This window comes from Pinus tabuliformis, chromosome 5_2, assembly GCF_031772625.1.
Source record: "Pinus tabuliformis cultivar Carrire ecotype Pingquan chromosome 5_2, CPIR1, whole genome shotgun sequence".
NCBI lineage: Eukaryota > Viridiplantae > Streptophyta > Pinopsida > Pinales > Pinaceae > Pinus > Pinus tabuliformis.
In genome coordinates this window covers 982,872,492-982,882,139 of record NC_142306.1, presented here as the reverse complement: position 1 = coordinate 982,882,139, position 9,648 = coordinate 982,872,492, and positions in this window count along the sequence as shown.

Below are 9,648 nucleotides of genomic sequence, written 5' to 3'. Positions count from 1 at the left end.
AATAGCTAATCAAGGCTAGAAAAAGGGCACCCCCAAATAATTTATTATGTTCTTTTAATCATGAATATAGGAAAGAAAACATCTACTAGGTTTCCTTCTAGCACGAGCATAAGCACATTTCCAAAAGACATTACATTGTGAATAAATAAAAACAATTGTAGAGACTACAACAACATCATATATACACAAAATTTATCTCTTATAGTCATGTATATTCTTAGTTTGCTTTAGAAAAAAATAAAAGCAAAACACAATGAAAGAACAATAACTATGGCGATCATTAGATTTTCTTCTAGATCTTCGTCTAGCACAAAGACAAACACGTAACAACTTTGCAAGGTGAAAGAAATATAGAATGTGATAGAATTACTTCTAACATGAACAAAAGCATATTGCCAACAAGAATCTTGCAAAGCAAAAGAAATATTCACATCCTAGACTTATTTCTATCACAAACACATGGATATTGTCAAAAAAATCATTATAAGGTGAAAGAAATCTAGCACGTGCTAGAATTATTTTTAGCACGAACACATTCATATTTCTAAGAAAAACATTGCAAACCAAAATAAATCTAACACAAACTAGATTTCCTTCTACCACAAACACAAACACATTGTCATTAAAAATATTGCAAGGCAAAGGAAATGTAACCCATGCTAGACTATATTTTATCGCATACAAGAAGATTGCCAACAACAACATTGCACTATAAAGCAAATCTAGTGCATGCTAAATTTCCTTCTAACACAAACATAAACACAATGTCAATAAAAACATTGCAATAATAATATTTCCTGGGACATCTCCATTCTTATGACATTTGACCTTACCTTTTAGAGACTATGAGGTTTTAGTCCATGCCTACATAGACTATTGTTACAATATAAAAAATGTTAAACCCTCAAATGATTAGAAGGCCCTTCATATGGAATATGTGGTCTAAGAATGGGATATTGTACAAACATAAGCAAGTTTCCAACAACAACATTGCAATGTGAAGAAAAACATTCTATATAACCCTCTATCACAAACAAAAACACATTGTCAATAAAAAAATTGCAAGGTCAAAAAATATATCACACGTTAAATTTCATTTTAGCATAAAAACAAACACATAACAACATTGTAGAGTTAAATAAATCTAACATGTGATAGAATTACTTTTAGCAAAAATACAAACATGTTTCCAATGACAATATTGCAAAGAAAAGTAAATGTAGCACATGCTAGATTTGTTTCTAGTACAAACACAAGCACATTTCCAATAACAACATTGGAAGGGGAAAGAAATTTAAGCATGCCACATTTTTTTTGAAAAAAAAAAGCTCATATCAACATTGGTAGGTGAAAGGATTTAGATTTAAACAGAGGTTGGCATGGATGATTAGCTAGGGTTACAGGCTTTTGTAGAGTTTGTTCTCCATGGAAGGATGCAAAGGAGGGAGCTCCACTCCCTCCTACAAGCAGGCGGTGGCCAGCAGAGGTAAAAAACCAAAAGAACATGATAGAGTTCGTTCAGATGGAAGGCAAAGAAACAGTGAAGAGGAGCAAGATGGTTCTAAATCCAGGGAGAATAATAGCACTAGAGAAAATGAGGAAGCAGACAAGGAACAGGGAACAAAAGACAAAGCACAAAAGGGACCATGCAAACCCAAAGCTACAATCACACCCAGAGTAGTTTTAAATGTTCCTGCTCTACAGGCGCATAGGGAACACATGCAGACATATGCAATCATTTGTAAATTCATGGGTTTATGGCCCACTGAAAAATCTTTACAAACGTGGATTAAATACCACTGGAAACCAAAAGGAAGCATAGACCTACATCTTGGGTCAAAGGGATTCTTTATTGTGGTCTTTGCTAATATTGAAGATAAGGACAAAGTGTTTGAAGGCGGGCCCTACTTTTATGTAGTTGCAGGCCTGTATATGCGACCATGGATTATGAATTCAGAGCGTGAGACTTTTACCTCGGTCCCGGTTTGGGATAGACTCTGCTCTCTACCTCTTTATTACTGGCAAATAGAATCCTTATCTACCATAGGAAATAAGTTAGGGCGTTTTGCCAAAGCTTCCAAGGCCAATAGAAGGGGAAAATATACTTCCTTTGCAAGAATATATGTGGAGATGGAACTTTCTGGAGCTCTTCCAGATGAGGTAATCTTGGAAGTGTTTGATGAATAATGGGTGCAAACAGTGGACTATGAACATATTCCATTCAGATGTCGCAAATGCCATGAGCGTGGGCATCTATTTAGGGACTTCCTTCTCAGTAAAATAGAAAAGAAGAGTAAAGTTAACACCACGAAAGATTTTGAAAGCTTTCAAAAAGTGGTACAGAAAGGAAAATGAGGCAAAATGGGGCTGAAGCTACATCAAACAGAAGGGCAACAGGCCAGTCAAAATAGGTTCCAAGTATTAGAAGAAGAAGAGGTGATAGCAAAAGTAGATCAGGCTAAGGGAGGAAATCCAATGCAGGAGGAGAATGAAGAAGATGGTGAACAAACACAAGACATGAATAAACAAAAAGAAACAATGATGAGTGATACATAACTAGAAATGGACCAGGAAATGAACCAGAGTGAGATGGAGATGGAAGACCATGAACTACAGGAGATTCTTGATAAAGAGAATCTAGATCTAGAAGGATTCTTGAAACAAAGAACTAGGGAGGGAGTGGACTCGTTACCTTCAGAGGAGTTCAATAGAGTTTAGCAGCTATTTATATGGAAAACTCAGACCATAGGGCTGGAGAAGCAAAGAGATAATGAAAGGCAGGGCAGCGAAGGTGTGAAAAATATGAAAACCACACCAGGATTAGCACCCAGAAACCTAGGAAAGAAAAGAGGCAGGAAAAAGTAGAACAAGCTTTTGATGGAATGTGGAAAGCTAATGATAGATTCAGGTAAGATGAAAGTCCTAACTAGCTACTCTTTTACAAATCTTTAATAATGAAGTTCACTTCTTGGAATATTAGGGGTCCAGGCAGTAAAAGGAAACAAATATTACTTAGTAATAGAATGAAACAAGCAGCACCAAATGTGATATTCATCTAGGAAACTAAATGTTCCATTTAAAAAATAAAAGAGATTCACAGCAAATGGCTCAATAGATTTGAGTTTATGGAAGTCAAAGCAGAGAATACTGCAGATGGCATACTCACGCTTTGTAATCTTCAAAAAATTGGCATTATAGATGCAGAGGCATCTAGGGATTATTTATATGTGGTCATTCAGCCTGTGGGAGTTAAGGAAACCTACTTGGTCACGAATGTATATGGTCCCTAAAGAACGGATGGTAAATTCAAGTTTCTAGATTCTTTGGAGGATCTTAGAGATAGACATGCAGGAATACCATGGATCTTGGGGGGTGATTTCAATATGATCAAATCACTTTCGGAGAAAAAGGGGGGGAACCAACATTCTAAATAAATATTCTTTGGAATTTCAAACCTTCATAGATAATACGAAGCTAGTGGACATTGTAACGAGTAATGGTATTTTTACTTGGAACAATAAAAGAGGAGGAGAGTCTCAGGTGGCCTCAAAATTAGATAGATTCATAATCTCAGAGGAGCTTATGCTCAAGGACAAGGAAATGGTAGCAAGAGTTCTCCCCTTTGGAGGCTCCAATCACTGGTTGGTTCAACTGGAGATTTAGGGCATTGGTACCCCCAGGAATAGACCTTTTAGATTTGAAAATATCTGGCTCTCCCACCCAGATTTCATCAACAACATAGCCAATTGGTGGTCAGAATATTTGAACATTCAGGGCACAAGAATGTTCCTTCTTCAAAAAAGACTAAAATATATCAAGCTCAGGCTCAAAGAGTGGAACAAGAATGAATATGGCAATATTTTTGAAGCAAAAAAATCTGTTGAAGGCAAAATGTAGGAACTCAACCAAGCCCTTATCATGGACGACTTTGATAAAGACAGAAGTGATCAAGCCACCAAATATCATCAAGACTGGGAGAACTTATGTAAACAAGAGGAGATATTTTGGAGACAAAAATATAGAGTTCAATGGCTAAAAGAAGGAGAACGTAACACTAAATTTTTCCACAGATCCACTATAGCGAACAGAGCTCACAACAGGATTTCTTCGATCAAGGATGAGGGAGGTAACCTTCTCAATTCTCATGAATAAATAGAAGTGGTGCTAGTTCAGCACTTTCATGGTATTGCAAAGGAAACCTGTTTAGATAGAGAGCACTCCATCAGGGATTTAACAAGACATATAACTAAGATGGTGTCTAGAGAGGACAATTTCAACCTCAATAGACCAGTGACTAAAGAGGAGGTTAGTGAGGTCCTAAAAGAAATGTAGAATGGTAAGGTACCGGGCTCGGATGGTTTCAATGTAGATTTCTTTAAAGCTTGCTGGAAAATAGTCAAACATGATATTTTGAATGTAGTAGAAGATTCCAGGAGAAATAGAACTATTTTGAATGCGCTTAATACCTCCTTTATCTCCCTGATCCCTAAACAGGAATTGGCTCAAACTCCTAACAAGTTTAGACCCATAGCTTTGTGCCATGTGGTTTACAAGATAATTTCCAAAGTTGTGGCCAATAGACTCAAGCCTCTCCTCCCTACCCTGGTGTCGGTGGAACAATCTGGATATGTGGAAGGTAGACAAATACTCAACAACATCATTCAAGCTCATGAGGTGGTGCACTCACTAACTATCAATAGGAAGGTTGGAATGATCATGCAATTGGACATAGCCAAAGCTTATGATAAGCTGAATTGGACATATATCAGGAAAGTTCTCATTGCTTTTGGGTTTGATCACAACTGGGTTAGATGGGTAATGGCCCTAGTTACTTCTTCCAGCTTTTCAATTCTGGTTAATGGTTCTCCCTCAGAGACTTTTATTCCTTCAAGAGGCCTCAGGCAGGGAGATCCACTCTCTCCCTTTCTCTTCATACTCATGATGGAAGGGCTGGGTCGATCTATCAAGCATGCTAAAGAAGTTGGTAAGGTCAAAGGTCTCCAACTTTCTGAAAATGGACAGGCCTTGACTCATCAACAATTTATTGATGATACCATGCTACAGGGAATCCCCACGGTCAAAGAAGCTCTTGCATATAAAAAAATCCTGAGAGACTTTGCCATGGCTTCAGGTATAGAAATTAGTCTCTCCAAATCTAAGATTTGTTTCTTTAATACTCATATTGCTATTCAGAGAAATATATCCAGAATATTGGGCTTTCAAAGGGAGATCCCCCCATCAAAATATTTGGGAGTTCCTCTAAGAGCCAAACCTTTACACAAGAGCATCTGGGAGCCGATGATTAATAAGTTGCAATATAAAATCAGGAAATGAAATTTTAGATCCTTAAACTTGGCTGGTAGGTTGGTGCTCACTAAGGTTGTCCTACATTCAATCCCAGTCTTCATGCTATTAGCTCTCCCACCACCGAAAGGAGTCCTGCAACAATTCAAAACCATACAAAGAGACTTTCTTTGGGGCAAGGGGGAATAAGAAAGAAATGGGCCTTGGTATCATGGGAAAAAAATTTGCAAACCTAAAAACCATGGAGGTCTTGGATTGGATGATCCTGAGATTCTAAGCAAGGTTTTAGGAGAAAAATTATGGTGGCAATGGGTAAAAGACCCAGAGGCTCAGTGGGCTATTATTTGGAAAGAAAAATATGCCAGCACTTGGAAAAATAATGATCTCATAAGGATGTCTAGAAATATGAAGGGCTCACACATTTGGAATAAGGCCTAGGAGAACCAAAGCTTAGTACAAGATAACGGCTTTTGGGAAACCAGAGAGGGAGAGCTAGCTTTATTCTCGAAGGATAAATGACAACAAGAACCTATATTGTTAAAACAGGACTTGAGGGACCTCAAGGAAGAGACAGATACTAAAGGGTTATCTAAAGTAAAAGACTTTTGGGACCAAACCAACAGTATAGGAAAATGGAGAACCTGGAGGAAATTTGATTTTAGGGATGATAGCCCCCTGAAAGCTAAAGTAGAGACACTAATGAAAATGTTAGAACAAAGGAAGATTTTGATGTCAGAGGGGCATGACCAACTAATATGGGGAAACAATAATGAGGGTACCTTTAATCTTAAGGAGGCAAAACGCATTCTCCTTGAACTGAATTTCGATGCTTCGGATAGGATTTGGCAAGACCTATGGAGGCATCAAGGTTGAATGAAAATTAAAATCTTTATGTGGCTGATTCAGCATAGGAAAATTTTGACCTGGGATAATATTAGAAAGAGGGGTGTCCTGGAGCCTTCCAGATGTCAACTCTATGAAACCCAAGAGGAAACAATGGAGCACCTTCTCAACAATTACATTTTCACCTCCAGGTTGTGGGATTCTTTTGCCACCATTTTCCAACAGAATGATAGGGACAAAGGGAGTATGATCAACACCCTAAAAAATTCGAGAAGAAACTTTTCAGATTATGAAGTTCTTGGCTGAGCATGGGCTATCATGCTAAGCTTCATTAATTGGAATGTCTAGAAAGAAAGGAACAATAGAATCTTCAAGAATGAAAATAAGCCATCCCAATGCATTTTTTATCAGATCTTAAAATAGCTCAAGGAGACGGTTGGTACTATAGTGCGAAATCTCCCTAAGAACCCACCTTCAGTAGCAGAATTGAGAATACTTAGTAAGTTGGGTTTGCAGGGACTTATCCTTAGGGACTGGATAGGATGGTAATGTCCATGGAATCTGAGCAAGATTTATAACATCCTCCCCCTAAGGGTTTTTTGAAATACAACATCGATGGGGCTTCAAAAGGCAACCTGGGCACTACTGGTTATGGAGGGGTGTTAAGGGATGAGAATGGAAGTATCCTTTTCATCTTCTATTGCCATTTAGGAAGAGACACCAACAATATGGTAGAATTGATGGCTATGGAGCAATGTTTAGATTTCCTAGAATAGGATAACCGCCAAAATGTGATTGTTGAAGAGGATTCAGAATTAATCATCAAATTGGTTAAGAGAATCAACTGGGGTACAAAGCCGGAAAAAGCATCAAGAAACTGGAGGCTGATCCAAGTCTTTCAACGGATTCAACATCACCTCCAGTGCCTTCGTACAGTAAGTTTTAAACATGTGCGAAAAACAGCCAATAAATTGGCAGATTTTCTGGCCAATCAAGGAGCGATCTGCACATAGAATAGGGTTGTTATGAGTTGGCAAGAGCTGCCTTAGAATAGGTTAAAGGAAAATTGTTGCGACTATGTAGATGAAGATAGGATGGTGTTTCGGAACAGAGCCATGGAGATGGACTCTATTTGAATCAGGTGCTTCATGATCAATGGTTTTTTCACTATCAGGTCTTTAGTGGGTTGCAGGCCAATCTCGACCTTCGCAACTCGGGTAAGTACGTTCATAGCAGCTCTAGGTGGTAGCTGCCTAGGTGGCTCTGGTTCTTGGAATATTGGCAAGCTAGTGGGAGTTTCTTCGTTCTTTGGTTCTGGTAGAGAAGACACAGCGAAAGGTCAGAATCCAGGTACTCTCGGCGGCCTCAAAACCATGGGTTTTCTGTCTTCGATTGCTATACCGTGTCTAGGGAAGTTTTCTGGTGATCGCAAGCCTTGCAAGCAGGAAATGGTTTTTCCAAAATGGGAGCGATTCCATTTAGCGAGCTACACGTGGTAGTGGGGTCGGATAGAATACCGCCCTCATTGCACGCTATTGTTTGGTGATGTAGGTTGGTGTGATATGATCCTCAACCGTTGGATCAAGCAAGGCAGATCTACGGCTGCGATTGATTGAGCATGTTGGTGGTACATGTGGATAAGTTTCGTGCTTCTTAGTATTGCGAAACTGGCCACAGCCGTTGAATCGGATGAGGAAGTTCGACGATGGATATTGAATATGCATGTCAGGAAGATGGTGGGAAGCGTTAATGCATTGTATTCTTGGCGGGACTCGTTGTTTTTTGTTCGTTCTATAGGTTCGCAGGTTTGTGAGTTTTTCAGACATGAAATCCTTATATACCGATACATTTGTTCCTCTTCGGGTCCGTTGCCGGCTTCAATTTTGTCTTGCTTTTAAGAGTTTAGAAGTTTGGTTTGTAGGGGTAGGGGCTTTTGCCTTTGGCCAGTTTCCAGTTTGTTTTTGGGTTTTTTCCTTGGTCCACAGCTCCACGTGGAATGTTGTAATTTATGTATTTTATTAACGAAAAAGAAGGTCCGACTCTTGCCTCAGCAAAAAAAAAACATGGGTAGGTGAAAGAAATCTAACATGTGATAGATTTAATTCTAGCACAAACATAACTATGTTGTCAACAAGAATATTACAACAGGGTAAAAGAAAATCTAGCACATGCTATACTTCCTTATAGCACAAACATAAGTAAATAGCATTATTGTATGGCTTAAGAAACCTAATACATGTTGGATTTACTTATAGCATAAACAATAGCATATTACCAATGACATCATTGTAGAGAAAAATGAATCTAGCACCCACAAGATTTCCTTCTAACACAAACAAAAACATGTTGTGAATAATAACATTGTAAGGTCAAAGAAATCTAATGCATGCTATATTTAATTCTGTCACAAACACAAGCAGAAAACAACATTGCAAGGTGTTAGAAATATAGTATGTGATAGATTTACTTTTATCACAAAAACAAGCATACTGTCAACAACAACACAACAAGAAAAAAATAAATCTAGTGCATTCTAAATTTTCTTCTAGCATATACAGAAGCACATTGCAAAATAAAAACAATGCAAGGAATTTGAATTCCTTCTGGCACAAATAACTATATTTTAAAAAATAATATCACATTGTGAAAAAAATATAACACATACTAGATTTCCTTATGGTACAAAACCACAAACATATTGCCAACAACGACATTACTAGACAAAACAAATCTAACGCACGCAAGATTTCCTGCTATAAAAAACACAAGAACGTTGCAAATAAAAACATTACAAGGTGAAAGAAATATTAGGCATACTATATTTCCTTCTAATGCGAACATAATAACATAAAAACATTGTAGGGTGAGAAAATATTTGTCTGTGTTACATTTACTTCTAACACAAACATATAAATATTTCCAATGACAACATTACAGGACAAAAAAAATCTAGCACAAGCTAGATTTCCTTTTAGCCTAAACAAAAACATGTTAGCATTAACAACATTGCAATGTAAAATAAAATCTAACATGTGTTAGATTTCCTTTTAGCGTAAACTCGAGCACATAGAAACATTCTAGAGTGAGAAATCTAGCAAGTGCTAGATTTATGTCTACCACAAATACAAGCATGTTGCCAACAACAACATTGTAGAGTATAAGAATTCTCGATTGTGTTAAATTTTCTTCCAACACAAACACAAGCACATTTTAATTTCAAAGAAATATAACACATGTTATATTTCCTTCGAGCACAAACACAAGAACATAACAAAATTGTAGGACTAAATAAGTTTAATGTGTGCTAGATTAACAACATTGCAATTTAAAATAAAATCTAACATGTGTTAGATTTCCTTTTAGCGCAAACTCGAGCACATAAACATTGTAGAGTGAGAAATCTAGCAAGTACTAGATTCACGTCTACCACAAATACAAGCACGTTGCCAACAACAACATTATAGAGTATAAGAAATCTGGCTTGTGTTAAATTTTATTCCA